The 17,188-nt window shown below is 36.2% G+C and overlaps 1 protein-coding gene and 1 long non-coding RNA gene across 2 annotated transcripts in view; one reads left to right on the top strand and one right to left on the bottom strand.

Annotated features, from left to right (window-relative positions):
- LOC125232137 (fatty acid synthase) overlaps positions 1-17,188 on the top strand; it is a 73,960-nt gene that overhangs the window by 23,584 nt on the left and 33,188 nt on the right. The window lies entirely within an intron of this gene.
- LOC125232139 lies at positions 1,548-9,528 on the bottom strand. Its single transcript, XR_007177709.1, has 3 exons — positions 9,431-9,528; positions 5,864-5,964; positions 1,548-2,136 (listed from the first exon to the last, which is right to left on the bottom strand). It is a non-coding gene; the product is annotated as an uncharacterized LOC125232139 (long non-coding RNA).

The following is a 17,188-nucleotide window of genomic DNA, read 5'->3' as shown; positions in this document are numbered from 1 at the left end:
CGACATACTCCCGCGGCCATCATGTGCTAGGCCTACTGGTTTTTGAAGATAGAGCAATGATTTTTTCAACACAGATTGTTATTATTTTTATCTGTGTCGGACCGTTTTGATTTTTTTGATATTCTGCTTTTTTCATTGTGGCGCAAAAAAAGGTGTGATACTCAAGATTGGTAACAATTAACCAAAAAAAGCGAAACGGTCCGACATAGATTATTTCATTGTTATTCAGATTCTCAAATTTCGTTCCGATTAATTAAGTTTTGAAGGAGGAAAGAGTCGAGAGCGGAACCTCGATTTTAAAGATTTTTTTGAAATATCTTTTGACTGAGTTGTTCTTAATGGACAATTTTTTTTCGATAAATCTAGTTAATAACACTTGTATATTTAACTAAAATTCCCAAGTTGAAAAGGGGGCTCCTTTCCATTTTAGCATTTTCGCTACCGTATCCTCTTAAGAACATATCGTATGCGTGGGTGCGCGGGGCGCCGGGTGGGGGCGGGCATCTTTTATGTAGGGTTTTAACGATCTATGCACGACACTGTAAATGACGAATAACAACACGGGAGTAGAAAAAAGTTGTTAAGTACCCACGACCATGGTCATATTACACTGAAAATTTCAAATGTTGTCGTAAGGGACATTTTGTCGTAAGTACATTAAATACTGCATAGAAATCAGAAAAAATCTCTATCAGCCTATAATATAATATAGCCTAGACATGATCTATTGAAACCTTTAATTGAAAGTAGCATGTCTTTTTGGTGCCAGCAACAACAGTTACAATAAAGGCATTTGAAAATTACTGAGACATATACGAAATCTACATATAAGTACATTATAAAGACCCGTTTTATAATGAAGTTATGAGCTGAAAATACCTTGTCATTAACTTCCTAAGGTTTAGATAAAATAGTTCATATTAGGTAGGTACTTATAGATTTCGTATATGTCTCAGTAATTTTCAAATGCCTTTATTGTAACTGTTGTTGCTGGCACCAAAAAGAGATGCTACTTTCAATTAAAGGTACTGTTAGTACCAAGTATAAACAACAGAATAATGATTTTATTCTGACGGCATCTTTACCTACCGATTAGCTAAAACATTTTTGGCGTAAGGGGCGTTGGAAAATGCGTGAGAAAATAGACTCAAGCAACTATTCATATTTAGTTAATATGTTAACATAGACAAACTTATTTGGAAACTATTATTTTAAGATTCGTCTTAATAGGATAGGTAAGCAGATTCCAAGATATGAATTGGGTCTCTTGAAAAGTTACGTACTACGACATTTGAAATTTCCAGTGTTGATAAGGTATAATAACAGAATCACTCAATAGAAATTGAGTTATATAGATACGTAGGTAGGTACACATGTGCCCCAGAAACGGCTTCTATACTATTACTACTATATGAAAGTACCTTAGATTGCTCAGCATGCATTTGCAGCAGTAACGTCCTATTCATACATCTTTACGTTCTGAGCACAAATGACGCGTCGTCAAAAAAACTTTTTATATTATTTGATATCACTGCGTCATCGTCCTCGCTTCTTGTTCTATATCATTACTACTATATGAAGGTACCTCAGTCTAAGGCGTCTAAGCATCATCAATGATGTTCTATTCATAGACGTTTACGTTCTGAGCACGTGGCGCGTCGACAAAAAACTTTTTGTATTATTTGATAGCTCTGCGTTATCGTTCTCGCTTCTTGTTCTATATCATTACTCCTATCTGAAGGTACCTCAGTCTGCCCATCATCATTAATAAGTATTTATTTATAGATGTTTACGTTTGGAGCACATGCCGCGTCGTGAAAAAACTTTTCATATTGTTTTATATCACTTCGTCATCCTCCTCGCTTCTTGTTCTATATCATTACTACTATCTGAAGGTACTTCACAGTTTGCCCATCATCATTAATTTTCTATCCATAGACGTTTTTACGTTCTGAGCACATGACGCGCCGTCAAAAAACTTTTTCATATTATTTGATATCACTGCGTCATCGTCCTCGCTTCTTGTTCTATATCATTACAACTGTCTGAAGGTACTCTGCCTGCCTCTTTATTCTTTAAAAAATTGAGTCTGTTATCGATTTTAAACTCGGCTATAAACTTCTACCGGCCGTTCTTCTGAAACAAATTATAACTATTACATATTATGATCAAAGTTATAGACGTTATAGTACCTATACAAATAATATATAGTACCTATACAAATACAAGTAATAATAACATATTAAACAGAGGTAACAACAGGCGATCTTATCGCTTAAGAGCGATCTCTTCCAGACAACCTTCATTATATATGGACTTGAATGTATTATGAGCCGGCTCGATAAAGGGATAGAAGTATTGGGTTGGCACAAAAGTAATGACACACTCTACAAAACTTTATACATTTCCTTTCTTAAGTTAATTGTTTTCGATAATATTCTAGTATGTTCTAGAACATTCTAGGTACTTCTAATGTGAGGGTATATAATGCCGCCATCGTGATTGGTTTAGTTAGATTGAAATAAAATGGACGAGCGACAAGTTCGAACACTTTACTTATACGAGTACTTGTTAGGCCACAGTGCGCGGGCTGCGGTTGACAATATCAACACTGCATTGGGCGCTGGAAGTACAAGCCATGCCACGGTGTCCAGATGGTTTGACCGTTTTAAATCAGGAGACAGGAGCCTTGAAAGTCAGTCACGCTCAGGACGACCACCTGCATTCAATGATGACGATTTAAGCCGCGAACTACAGTCGAATCCTGATGCTACTACTCGTGAATTAGCGGAAGCACTTAACTGCAGTTACCACGCTGTGGAATACCATCTGCATGAGCTTGGGTATCGAAAGGTTTTGGCTCGATGGGTACCGCACATCCTTACCGACGCCAGTCGTGCAGTCCGTGTCGCCATCTGTCAATCACTTTTGCTACGACCCCGACGTAAAGAGTTTTTGACTGATCTGGTTACGGGAGATGAATCATGGATTTATTATGAGAACGATACTACACGTCGTGCTTTTTGGCTGCCTCGAGAAGAAACGCCACCAATTCAACCGAAGCTGAGTCAAAAGAACCACTTAAAAGTTTTGCTTTGTTGTTTCTGGGACTCGCAAAGCATGCTGTTTCATGAACTATTACACAATGAAACTGTAAACGCTAACAAATATTCAACACAGCTCACCGAACTATCTCCTGCTATCAAGAAAAAACGACGAAGACGAGCCACTGTAATTTTACTACATGATAACGCTCGACCTCATGTCGCATCTACCGTTCACCAACAGCTGCAGAACTTGGGCTGGGAGACGATACCCCACCCACCTTATTCTCCATCAGACATCGCACCATCAGACTTTCATTTGTTTAGAGCCCTGAAACGACATTTGCGGGGTAAACAATTCAATGATTTCCATGATGTAACAACTTTTTCGAGGCACAGCCATCAGAGTTCTGGGCGAAAGGCATCCAAACTTTGCCGGATCGTAGGCAAGAAGTCATAGATGCTAATGGTGATTACATCATCGACTAAGCTTTTTATATTGTAATAATAATAAAAAATATTCACCAGCAGCTTGCTCTTCAATACGGTCTTGTGGACCGCGAAGTACCGTACTACAAGTACATACCTGCGCCAGTTCTCGAAAATGGTCGTGCCACGCTCTATTGGGATCGATCTATTATCACTGACAGGACTATTGTAGCCAATAAGCCTGACATTGTCATAATAGATCGATCGCAACGCCGGACCGTGCTCGTCGACATCACCATCACCCATGATGAGAATCTCGTGAAAGCCGAGAAGGACAAGTCCAGTAAGTACCTAGACTTGGCTTACGAGATGACCGCCATGTGGGATGTTGATTCGACGATCATTGTCCCGATAGTCGTTTCAGCGAACGGTCTCATAGCGAAGAGTCTCGACCAACATCTCGAGAGACTCTCGCTAGGTGGTTGGATCAAGGGTCAGATGCAGAAGGCGGTGATCTTGGACACGGCGCGGATAGTCCGACGGTTCCTCTCTCTGCAGCCCTAACCACCGGCAGCTTGGGCCCTGCCCCGCTGCTGGCGGCACCCTAGGTTAGGTTTTTTATAATGTGTTTATATGTTTTATATTGTTTTGTAAGTGTTTTATTTTATTTTACTTTTATACTCATATTGTAAAAAACCTAATCTAAGAAAAGAGATAAATAAAAAATATAAAACGTAAACCAAGTGTCTCATTACTTTTGTGCCAACCCAATAGCTCCGTATACTTAGAGTCTAAAAAATCTAAAAGCTATTCGTGTGGGATCTTGTAATAATTGCTTTGTAAATAATTTTTAAGAAAAAAAACCGCCGCCTTTGGGTTTCTGGTGAAAGCTACTTGCGAATGTTGGATTATGTAGAAATGTGTAGGTATTTTTTAAAACTGCTTTTAATGCTTTAATTATTTGATGGCAACACAAATGAATATACGTATAACGTTAAGGTTTGAGGAGTTTCCTCAATTCCTCATGAATCCGATTATAAGAAATCAAATCTTGACAAAATTTGACTTGAAAACTCAATACTTAACAAACATAATTAAATAAATGTCACTGTTCTGAACTTAAATACTGCTTCTCTTACAAAAATACCAAAGTCATTATGAGTGTGCCGTTCATATTTGAGGAGTTCGGTTACAGAAGACCGCAGCCAAATAGCACTAGACCCTACTCATAGTGTTGTGTTCCTGCCGGTGAGTAAGGCTGCCAGAGCTCAACGAGGGTGCGGTGTGCTGATGACGGGAGGACTTACGGAACTAACTTGTTCCGTCTATTGTCCTTTGAGTCGTCGGCAACCCGAACCCTCCTTGGAACTTGTACACTCCTTTTTGCTGTGTACTTAACGCAGCAAAAGGGAATGTACAAGTTTCTAATGGGGTGGAAACGCGCATGTGACACTGTTTGAGTTGCAGGCGTCCATAGGTTATGGTGACCGCTTTACATCAGGCGGGCCGTATGCTTGTTTGCCACCGACGTAGTATAAAAAAAAACCATCATCAGCAGTTCCACTGCAGCAAATATCACTGTTCTGGACGTACGTGCATGCTGTTCTTATAAGAATACCAAAGTCACTATGACAGTGCCGTTCAGATTTGAAGAGTTCGGTTCTGACCATCATCAGCAGTTCCGGTGCACCAAAAATCACTGTTCTGGACGAAAGTGCATGCTGTTCTTATAAGAATACCAAAGTCACTATAAGTGTGCCGTTCAGATTTGAGGAGTTTGGTTCTGACCATCATCAGCAGTTCCACTGCACCAAATATCACTCTTCTGGACGTAAGTGCATGCTGTTCTTATAAAAATACCAAAGTCACTATAAGCGTGCCGTTCAGATTTGAGGAGTTCCGTTCTGACCATCATCAGCAGTTCCACTGCACCAAATGTCACTGTTCCGTACGTAAATGCATGCTGTTCCTTTAAAAACACAAAAATCGTCATATGTATGCCTTTCAGATTTGAGGAGTTCCCTCGATTTTTCCAGGATCCCATCATCAGAACTGGGTTCTGAGAAAAATGGGACCAATCTGTATGCATATACATTCAATAAAAAAAAATTTTCAACATCGGTCCAGTAACGACGGAGATATCGAGGAACAAACATTAAAAAAATATAAAAAATACAGACGAATAGAGAACCACCTTCTTTTGAGAGATTTGAGGCGGCGGTTAAAAAATAAGGTATTTGTGTGGCACATTATCTTGAGCTTGACAGGTAGGGAACTTCCTACTTATATCGATAAATAAAATTAGCGACGATCATTTGATGAACTATAGTGATCGCTTCTATTACAATACAACATTTTCTACTAAATTGTGGTGTACAATTAAAACATACCTACTTATTAGACCATTATCTACGTTCAGCACCAGCAACTAGCAGTGCTTCTGATACATCCTGTAGACTGGCTGGGTCTGAAGAGCTACCGGAAATTCCACCTGTGTAGGATTAAAATACTTCATTAAAGGTTTACAAAGTAGGCTTCGAAATATCAGCCAGACAATTATGGTAAATGAGAAAACATCAGGCCGTCCCTATTTGATAGGGACGGCCCGATGTTTTATCATTTATTGCGCGATCATGATTTAATTGCCCTGCAGGTTAATTGGGAAAATTCAAATATTAGGTACGTGGTACTTATAGATGTGTCTTTAGATACCTACTTACATCCTACTAGCATTTGCCTGCGGCTTCGCTCGCGTTAGAAAGAGACAAACAGTAGCCTATGTCACTCTCCATCCCTTCAACTATCTCCACTTAAAAAATCACGTCAATTCGTCGCTCCGTTTTGCCGTGAAAGACGGACAAACTAACAGACACACACTTTCCCATTATATGATATATATATAAATATGATCCTATGTATATCCTATGTATGATCTTAGAGCCTGGGATCGAGGGGTTAGGGCAGTTCGCTCTACGTAACATCATGGCCAGTCCAAATGGGGTGTCATGCTCCCTATCAGACACACCTTAGCTTTAATACGACTAGGCTTACGTACTCGTACTTACTAAGTACTTCAAGAAAAATCATAATACTCCCTATCAGTTTTACCACTAAATTTCTCTATCGCTACCGCACCTAAATTCACATGATATAATTATATAAAATTAAAATTGAAATAAATTACATATTATGGAAGACAAAAAATTACCAAGGCCCCCAGTGGTCAGTGGCTTACAGTTCCGAGGCTGGAATGGAACCAGCGATGCAACGTACTCTGCAATCGCGGCCTATGCCTGTATCCTCTCGGCCATTCGGGTCACAGCTGCATAGGTCATTAAAATTCTATAAAATTCTAATGAGCTGGGTTACAAAATTTACATTTAAATAAACGCTCGAGAAAATTAAATTCACAAATCTTGTGTCAATTGCCCGAGACATTTATTTCAGGCGCTACGATATTTTCCGTAGAAACTTTCAGTTAATATGTTACCATAGATTAAAATGTTACTCATTACAATTATTAAGAGCATATCACTTCTAGCGCCTATAGGCGTAAATTCTACGTATTACGCTATTAGGCGTCAGGTCATTTAGGCATATCATCTATGGTTATTACCACCTTATGCTAATAGTGGTTCTTTGCACAGGCATAATTTCGTCGCCATAATATTCACCAGCAACATGTTAGTTCATCTATACAACCTTGTGGACGCCAAGTGCCGTACTTCTACTAAATGACTTACTTACTACTTACCACGACCTTTTCTCTAAAATGGTCTTGGCAGGCTCTATTGGGATTGGGATTAATGCAACATTATTTAGTGTTAACAGAGTTTAGGCTTATAATTATCATTCAACATTAGGCTTATAATTATCATTCATCCCATTTGTAAACTCTTTAGCAGATGAATTTTAAAAACACTGTTCTTATATTTTACTAAACTTTTGAAGTTCCTAGCTTAAAAACCTTAATGCCCATGTCCATACAAATTTTCCACTTCTATCCAACTTTTGACTCCCAACGTGGTGGAATTTTGAACCCACATTTCATGTTCTTGTCTGAACTACCTTTTGACGATGTTGCAAGTTTCGTTTGAAATATATCATTCATTCCCATTTTAAAAGTTTTCAAATTTCTAGATTCGAATAAAGCTAGTTGCTCATACAAGCTTTCACTCCATTCCAGGTAAGATTTTCTAGAATGCTGAATTTGATAATCCTTCTTACTCTAATATTTTCATGAAGTTTCACTTAATATAAAACTTGATCCGAATAGAAACTTTCAACCCCTTATGGCCCTTATTAATCAATGCAACCTTAGTCTCTGTATAGTTTCGGCTGTGTATTTTCCCATCGGGAGACTTGTCTGGCTCGTTTGCCTCCTATCTAATAAAAAGTTGGATTTGTGACAGACAGGCAGATAAATTGACAGACAGACAGACTGACGGAGGCGCACCATACCTTTACTTTACAGAACCCGAATTGGTATTTTTTTCGTCGTCACTTCAATTATTTCGGTCATGATCAAATAATGTGAAATTTTATTTTGGCGTCCAGTCACTTAAAGTAAAACTCGATCCGCAATTCAGCAATATTCCACATACATACTTTCAATCGCTTATTAATCGCCTTATTATGGATCTAAACGCACGGTAGTGCGCAGGCCAAGTTCCAGCAAGAGGCCGCGAGCATGCCGTGCACTATTTACACGAACCGTTTCGACCCACTTTGACCCCCTGTAGCTCAGTGCCTAATAGTGCAGTGATAAAAGTGGACCTACGTACAGTATACAAGTACAGTGATAAAAGTGGACCTACGTAATCATATACTAGTACTAATTGATTTTTCTAAACTCGCTTCTTATTCTTACCTCTCGCACGTTTCATAAATCACATAAATGTTAATGCAACCTAGCCCTTGTAGTTTCGGCTTTGCATTGATAATTAAGTCAGTCAGGAGAACTCTTGCATTTATATATTTAACTATTAGCTTTTGCCCGCGGCTTCACTCGCGTCAAATTCGAAAATTGCGGAATGGTCCTTACAAACTTCTACCGACCACTTTAGGGAAGTGTGGGGTTAGAAAAAGAAAAAATAGCCTGTCAATCTCCATCCATTCATCTATCTCCACTTAAAAAAGTCAGGTAAATTCGTGGCTCTGTTTTGCCTTGAAAGACGGACATACAAACAGACACACACACACACACACACACACACACACACACACACACACACACACACACACACACTTTCCCAATTATAATATTAAGTACTGGACCACCCTGTATATATATGTATTATGAATGTATGTATACTCGTATAGACGATCTAGTACACTTACAATGCGACTGAGTTAGCCTTATTCATACTATCATAGACTTCAAATCGATAGCTTCAGTATTTCTCTATATCTCATGGTTCTGGGCGGTGATATTTTGCCATCAGGCGACTTGTCTGCTCGTTTGCTTCCTATCTCATAAAAAAGTGTGATCTCATCATACACTCAAATAAACTGACAGACTGACGGAGTCGCACCATAAGGGTTCCTTTTGTACCTTTTTAATATACGTACCTAATCCTACAAACAGTAGTTCTTCGTCGTCACCTCAATTTTTTCGGTCATTTTAATCATGATCTTATAATTAAATAACGTACAATCGGCGAGCCAACTTAATTTTTGCGTCCAGCCACCTAGGCTATTTACCAATAATGTGAATAGTAGATTGTACAACAGGGGCATAAAGTGACCCATTTTTACCGGAGGCAATTTTTTGGTCTCAGCGAAGGTATTTCCATAGCAACACCACCTTCAAATCTTCAGGAAAAGAGCATACTCCCATATTAAAGGCCGGCAACGCTTCTGCAACCCGTCAGGTGTTTCGAGGGTTTAAGGGTAGCGGTAATCGCTTACCATCAGGCGATCCGTCTCATTTCCCTTCGTTTATTTATCTACTTTACCTTAAAATATTTTTTCCCTCTCCCAGTTTAGGGAAGCGGTGAAATTTTACGGAAAAGTCCTCTGAGGCTGTGGCTCCGAATTTCGTACATTTCCTATGAGCATTGTTATAATTCATGACCATCAGAAGCAGCAACCTAGGTACTGCAAATATATAAGTTGGAAAGTGACATTGACAATAAACATCAATTCATAATATTCCAAAGACTAAACTGGAATAGATAATAATAATTATGTATAGAAACAAGTTCTATGAATAATAGTTTTTGTAAATGGAAGTGTGATAATAATCAAAATATTAAATAATATAATTTGATTTGTTTCCGAAATTTCGTCTTAGACAAAACCGAAACCATTAGAAGCAATGTTGCTACAGGAAAATATGATTGTGTTAATTACTAGCAACATAAAATCCAGCACTAGCACACATAGAAACATTTGGATCCGTTACTAAGAGACATACGTTTCTAAGGAAGTCAATAGGCCTTGGTCACTAGCGTAAAAGTAAACCACCAATTCACTGTGATGTGTCATTACTGTCAAATTATATAACAATCCCACAACATTTTCACGATTATATTTGCAATTTTAAATACAATTATGACTAATATGTATTAATTTATAATATTACGTGAAATTAAAGAACAGCTTAAATGTAGCAGTTAATCAGTAGTTCGATAAAAAGATAAACCAGTGATGAAACCAGTGTTTGATACTTTTACAAAGGTAATGAGTTATATTTATTCATCATTTTGTACTGTTTAGCTACAGTTGAGATGATTATATTGCTTGCTTTCAGAAAAAGAAGTTATTATTGAAAACAATATTTCCATGCCAGCCGTATGGTATTCAGCAAACCCAACGTAGAAGATTGTTCAAATTGATAAGGACTGAGGAAGTTACGAATCAACTGATTACCTACAGCAGCAGGCAGTACCAATTCATAGGCATTTTTGTTCCTCAATGCACAATACGTGTACCCATCCATATTAGAAGTGAACCAAAGGAAAAAAACTTCAAAAAAATTATCCTATTACTGAAATAAAGTATATCATTCTGTGACTTTGTTTATTTTGTGATATTCTTAAGTAAGAGGCTAAGTATTTAATAAATTGACGTGAAACGAAAACTTAAATCCTAAAATTCAGCGTTTCCGTACATATCAAACATCAATTACAACGACATCGACATAACGACAAAGTCTAAGGTAAGGTATGGAACTTTTGAAGGCCATTATGTGATGTATTTGTATATGAAGATTATAATTTGATACAAAAGTGAGAGCATAGTGAAAAGAATTTTGAAACAAGTAAAAATTATATCCCATTTTTTGGCGGGGCCCGTAGCCAAATGCACAAACGATTATGATAACATCGTTATCGTAGCTTAGCTATCTCTATCACTTTCCGTATTGACGTGACAGAGCTAGACTGAATTTCGATCGGCGTCTAGCGTCAACGATTGACATTTCAGCTAAGTCCTTGTGTCAAAATTGTCAAAGCTAATTTTTTTTAATTTATTGGGAGCATTGGCAACTTGGCCATCAGCTCAAACATACAATATTTAATACAACATACAAATAACAGGAATAACAATTACCATGTTAAACATAAAAGTAATAATTGCACATATTGAAATGCTAAACTTATGACTATTTAGTAACTACACAAAACATGTTTTATGACTGAAAAGAAGTATTTTTGAACAATTACTAAATTATTTACAAAGCGCCAATAGTGTGCATAATAAATTCATAAATTACAGGGTATAATAGTGGATATTTTAAAAGAGCCTTCAAGTTGATTTCCCGGTTCTTTTCTTGGCTGAAAATCCCGGGAATTCCCGGTATTTTCGGTAGGTACCGGTATTTCCCGGGAGCAAACTCTAATAGGGATAGGGTTAGGGATAGGGATAGGGATAGGGATAGGGATCGGGGTAATCTGTCGGCAAGCGGTAATTGTAAGCGATAATGCGAGAAAGTACTTTTTACCCACCGACAATAGTGTCGAGATACGGGCTATGACAGTTCTGTTGTATGTAGTTTCCCCATACCAGTGCTTATAGAATACATATCTACTCGTACCTACTACCTACGCTGTGGTCGCTGTGTAACATTTCTAGAATCATTGCAAGCATTTCTTTAAAGACAATAGTAATATGAGTAATCGAAAAAAACGCAGACAAACGTATGCATAGAAACCTACGGATCCAAATGAAAATTTTATTTTTTGTACATGTTTGAATAAGGATTCTTTTATTACGCGGGCGAAGCCGCCGGCAAAAGCTAATTCTATATATGATGCTATGTACCCTTTTTCTGCAAATAAAATATTTCTATTTCTTTACTACTCGAGAACATCACAAATAAACAAAGTCAATTAATGAAATACTTTATTTTAGTAACAGGATAATTTTTTTGGAGTTGAGGTTCCTTCCTCTATTTGAGCACTTCTATACATATACTTGTGATGATCATGGCCAATAATACCATTAAGTGCATCGCGGAACAAAAACACCTATAAATTGGTACTGCTTCCGAAGGTAATGAGTAGCGTATCTGCCACAGTGCCACTGTATTCATATTAATTGAACTATCTTCCATGTTGACTGAATACCATACGTGTTTGTTCGGAAATGTTGATTTCGATAATAGCCTCCATCATCTTTCTGAAACCAAAAACGGCTTTGAGCAATATAATCATCTCAACTGTAAATAGTACAAAATTATGGCCAAAAATAACTCATTACCTTATTTGATTTGTTTACTGGTTTATGATGAATTTCACGTAATATTATAAATTAATACAATATGCTAGTCATCATTTTATTTAAAACTGCAAAAATAATCGTGAAAATTCCGTGTGATTTTTGTATACTCGTAATTAAGTTGACAGAAATGTCACGTCAGAATGACTTGGCCTATGGTTTGAGGCCTACTACCGAAGTTATCGAAATGTGGACATGCGTCTCTTTTACTCTTATCAGTATGAAGTGAAAGAGGAAGAGTCCCTCAATGCGTATGTTTCGGAATTCACAGTAGACCCTATATTGACAGATTTCGATAGGTAAATTTATGGAGATTAGAGGTAAGGAGCGAAAGCTTTAAGTATCAGAAGTGCACATATAAAAGAAAAGATAGGTGGCACTGGAATAGCAGGTACATAAGGGTTTGACAATCTCTTAGCCTTCTCGGTAGTGACCCCGCCTACGGAGCAAGAGGTCCCGGGTGCAAAACCTGATAAGAGCTTTTTTATTTTTTTCTACTACATAATATCTTTTCCTGGATTATGTTATATTTTTACATACATACATACATACATACAATCACGCCAGTATCCCATGAAGAGGTAGGCAGAGCACATGAAACTACTCAAGTTCCAGTGCCACTTTTGGCAAATAAGGGGTTGAATGAAAACGAAATTGTGACATTGCAGTGACAGGTTGCCAGCCTCTCGCCTACGCCACAATTTAACCCATATCCCACTGTCGCCTTCTACGACACCCACGGGAAGAAAGGGGGTGATGAAATTCTTAACCCGTCACCACACGGCATATTTTATAATTTTAATATCAAAAAATATTTTTTGTTACAACTTTTCGAAATTTCATTCGCAAGACTTACAACATTACCTAAGAATCCTAAGATAGGGCAAACAATGTAAAAGGGCTTAAGTTGACATTTTTATTAATAAAACAATAATTAAACACAATTAAAATACACAAAATGAAAATTAAAAAAAAAATTAAAATCAAAAAGAACGCTGTCAGGATCGAACCTGAGAACATCTGCATACGAAGTCAGCGCACTACCACGGGACTACATCTTGACTTGTTCGGTATAACGAAATCAGCCTAGAGAATAGAACGTCTAATGTCATGTCACGTCGCTGATCATTGAGCAAGACATGAGAGATTTGTAACCTCAATTACAAGGCATCAGCCGGTCATTTTTGCGACTGTTCTACTTCGACAAATTTTCCTCCTTACCTCTATTCTCCCTGGGTTAATTACATTTACTTATGATTTTAGTTCCATCGCGTAAACACCAGAGGCGTAGCATTCGTCTATAGTTCTTTGTCCGTTTATTCATAAACTTAGAAAGGGACAGAAGCAGCTTCTTTGGAGTGAAGTTAGGTACAATATAATGTAAACAAACGTAAACTCACTCACTTTCTAAGTAAAGTAATACGGCTCTCACTTGGGCAGCCCATGGTAACGGTACTGATAGGTCTTTAAAAATTAATTGAATGTTTCTAAAAAAGTTTTTTAATAATATGAACAGTTTTGGAATAAACCGATAATTAAGGCCGAAATAATGTTTATACCTTAATAACTTTCGAATTCGTTGTTGGAAAAATATCTAGAAACCGTCAAATTATTGCCCATATAATACAAAACACAAAACTAGTACTTTAAACGTCACCAGCTGAGCCATTTTTGAGTTTTCTTTAGAAAACCCTTAATAAAAGGTCGTAAGTACCACATTAACAATCACTTCCGAACGTCATGCCGTTATCTAGAACATCAATTTAATTTAAGTCTCATACTTTTACTGTAAATACCTGCTTTTTTAAAACAAAACTGCTAACTAAAAATTATCACTATTTTTTTCTCACAATGATTACCTCTTTTTCGACAAACTAAGACTCCCATAAGCTTCTAATAATATAAATCTCATATAAAAATGTCCACAAAGTTAAAATAAACACGATTAAGTACTTAAATCTCATTTTTTAAATTATTTTTAGGTAACAGTTTCTACTCACCCAAATGAGTAAATACGAGTATTTACTCGGTGCTTTGAGTAAATTACGGGTAAATACTCAGTATTTACTCACCCCTACCCATCTCTACATCCAAGAAGTAAGTATATTTGGTTTAAGATACTTACTGTTTCACCCCAAGAAACATTAAATCTAACTTCAAACATGTAAATCTTCATCTAATACCGTCAGAACTTTTAAAATGAAAAATGTATATATTTGGTGTAAGTAACTAATTGTTTCACCCCAAGAAACATTAACTTTTACTTTAATTATGCATAACTCTTAACCGAAAACCGTCATAACTCTTAATACAACAATTTTATTACTTAGAACCAAGAAATATTATACTTGTTTTTAAGAACTTGCTGATTTGCTTCTGAGTAATAATTATCACTGAACAAAACGTTTACGCTCTTGGAATAAATGATTAAGTTTTTAAAAAAAGATTGTTTTGCTAATCATGTTAAGATATAAAATGGTTAGTGCAAGTAATAAACATCGAGACATTTTATGTTTTATATCAAGTAATTAAAATCTTCCTGATATGGGAAACTGGATATCTCTTGGTTCAAATAGGTTTCTTTGGTTGAAGAGATATTTTCTATCTGTGTAGGTAAGTACGTCTAGTACTTAGCATGACATGTTCGTACGAATACGAAATACCGTCAAAATACGAAGGAAATTCTTTTCGCACTACATCTCTACCGTATTTAATATTTTTTTTATGTTGCCAGTGTGATGAAAAACATTGTGTGTAACTCAGGGTGTAAGAATATTGCAAACTCAAGTATTTTGCTCTCGTGTTTAATATTTAACTTCTGCCCCGCTTTGTACAATGTAAACTGTCATACTTTTCGCGATCACGCATGCTTCGCTTAAAAACACTGCTAAAATATGTATATTGTTTAATAAACAGAGATCGGAAAAATTTGCGTCATTGCTCGCAAATCGCAATAATGTGGACATGTCTCCAAAATTAATCATTTAATTAATTTCTTACTTGACATATAATTTGATTCCTAGTCAATAAATACAAAAGTTTGTTAAAGTGTAGATTTTTTTAAACTAGTTCGTCTAGTTCTCTAGATATAAAACCTCCGTGGATTCACTTTTTCTTAATATACACTATGTAACATAATTGCCGAAGATAAATCCTACGGCTTATACATTACCTTCTATAGTACCTTTAATTTTCATGGTGTTTATTTAAAAAAAAAGGAAGTGGTATTCGTAACCGCTATTCGATACCGGTTATGCTCTTAAATGGATCACCAGCATTAATGTTACACCCTGTATATATATTGACATTGATAGTATTCAAATTACAGTCGTATTTGCCGTACCTAAATTACGTACGTACCTTACCTGAACGGCAGCAAAATTAAATAATGGCATTTTCTTTACTGATGAGTACCTACCTAATATCGCCAGGTTAAAAACGAATTAATGGCGAAAATTGAATTTAATATAATACGACGTGAAAATGGTACGTATGCGTATTTACCTATATTGATGATTGACCTACTTATATTGATGTAAATTCAAACAACTATGCAGATACTAAATCCCGATTTTGAGGTTATCGCCCACAACTTAGAACAGAAAATAACTCTGAATTATACTGGAATAATAATATTCCTATAAAACTACTTCAGTAGCGAAAATGCTAAAATGGAAAGGAGCCCCCCTTTCAACTTGGGAATTTTAGTTAAATATACAAGTGTTATTAACTCGATTTATCGAAAAAAAAAATGTCTATTAGTTTAGTTTAGTTTATTTATTCATGAACAATTTGACATCGTGTTTGAATGTGTATGTACAATAAATATTAACCTAGTAAGTCTAATATATACAGTAAAATAATACAAACAAAAACATATTATACAATAAAAACCCCCAATAAAAACGTCTGCTATTATACTTATTAAATAAAACAATGATAAAAATAATGATAAAAAAAAAATTAAAATTAATGAAAGAACATAATAACTAATAATAATAATACGCACTACATGTCAGAACAACTCAGTCAAAACATATTTCAAAAAAATCTTTAAAATCGAGATTCCGCTCTCGACTCTTTCCTCCTTCAAAACTTAATCAATCGAGCGAAATTTGAGAATCTGAATAACAATGAAATAATCTATGTCGGACCGTTTAGCTTTTTTGGTTAATTGTTACCAATCTTGAGTATCACACCTTTTTTTGCGCAACAATGAAAAAGGCCGTTTTTGGAAATTTTTGATTGGCTCTAGAGTCTTTAAAAAAGCAGAAAATCAAAAAAATCAAAACGGTCCGACACAGATAAAAATAATAACAATCTGTGTTGAAAAAATCATTGCTCTATCTTCAAAAACCAGGGAGGAAATAGTCGAGAGCGTTTGTATGGAGAATTGTCTTAACATCAGTGGATTGCGAGCGGAGTTTTTCAGCACTTAAGTATGTTTTTGATGTAAAAAAAATAAACTGACTGCTAAAAATTTGGAAAAAATTGTATTTGTTGACTAGGAATCAAATTATATGTCAAGTAAGAAATTAATTAAATGATTAATTATTTGATTAATTTTGGAGACATGTCCACATTATTGCGAGCAATGACGCAAATTTTTCCGATCTCTGATAATAAATAACATAAGAACATGACAAATGACGTTGTAATGACTGGAGCATGGCTTTGAACGTGATAATATGGCGTTTGTATCAAGCAATAGGCTAAGGCGCATAGTAGGAATTTTCGATGTGACCTGATGACCTATCACGTGGTCGAGACACGACATCACGACATAGATGTTAGACTTGACCGTTATCATATTTAAAAATATTTTAAGCGGGTTACTCACGTATTAAGTCGATATAGCGTTCGAAGCGTAGCGTAGCGTTGAAGGCGGGGTGTCGCTACTCTTGAGAAAGGTTCTCGAAATTGAACCGAAACATGTCGAACGCTATATCGACTTAATACGTGAGTAACCCGCTTAAATATTTTTAAATATGTAT

Source organism: Leguminivora glycinivorella, chromosome 12 (genome assembly GCF_023078275.1).
Source record: "Leguminivora glycinivorella isolate SPB_JAAS2020 chromosome 12, LegGlyc_1.1, whole genome shotgun sequence".
In the NCBI taxonomy this organism is placed as follows: domain Eukaryota; kingdom Metazoa; phylum Arthropoda; class Insecta; order Lepidoptera; family Tortricidae; genus Leguminivora; species Leguminivora glycinivorella.
This window is presented reverse-complemented; position numbering and strand designations above follow the sequence as displayed.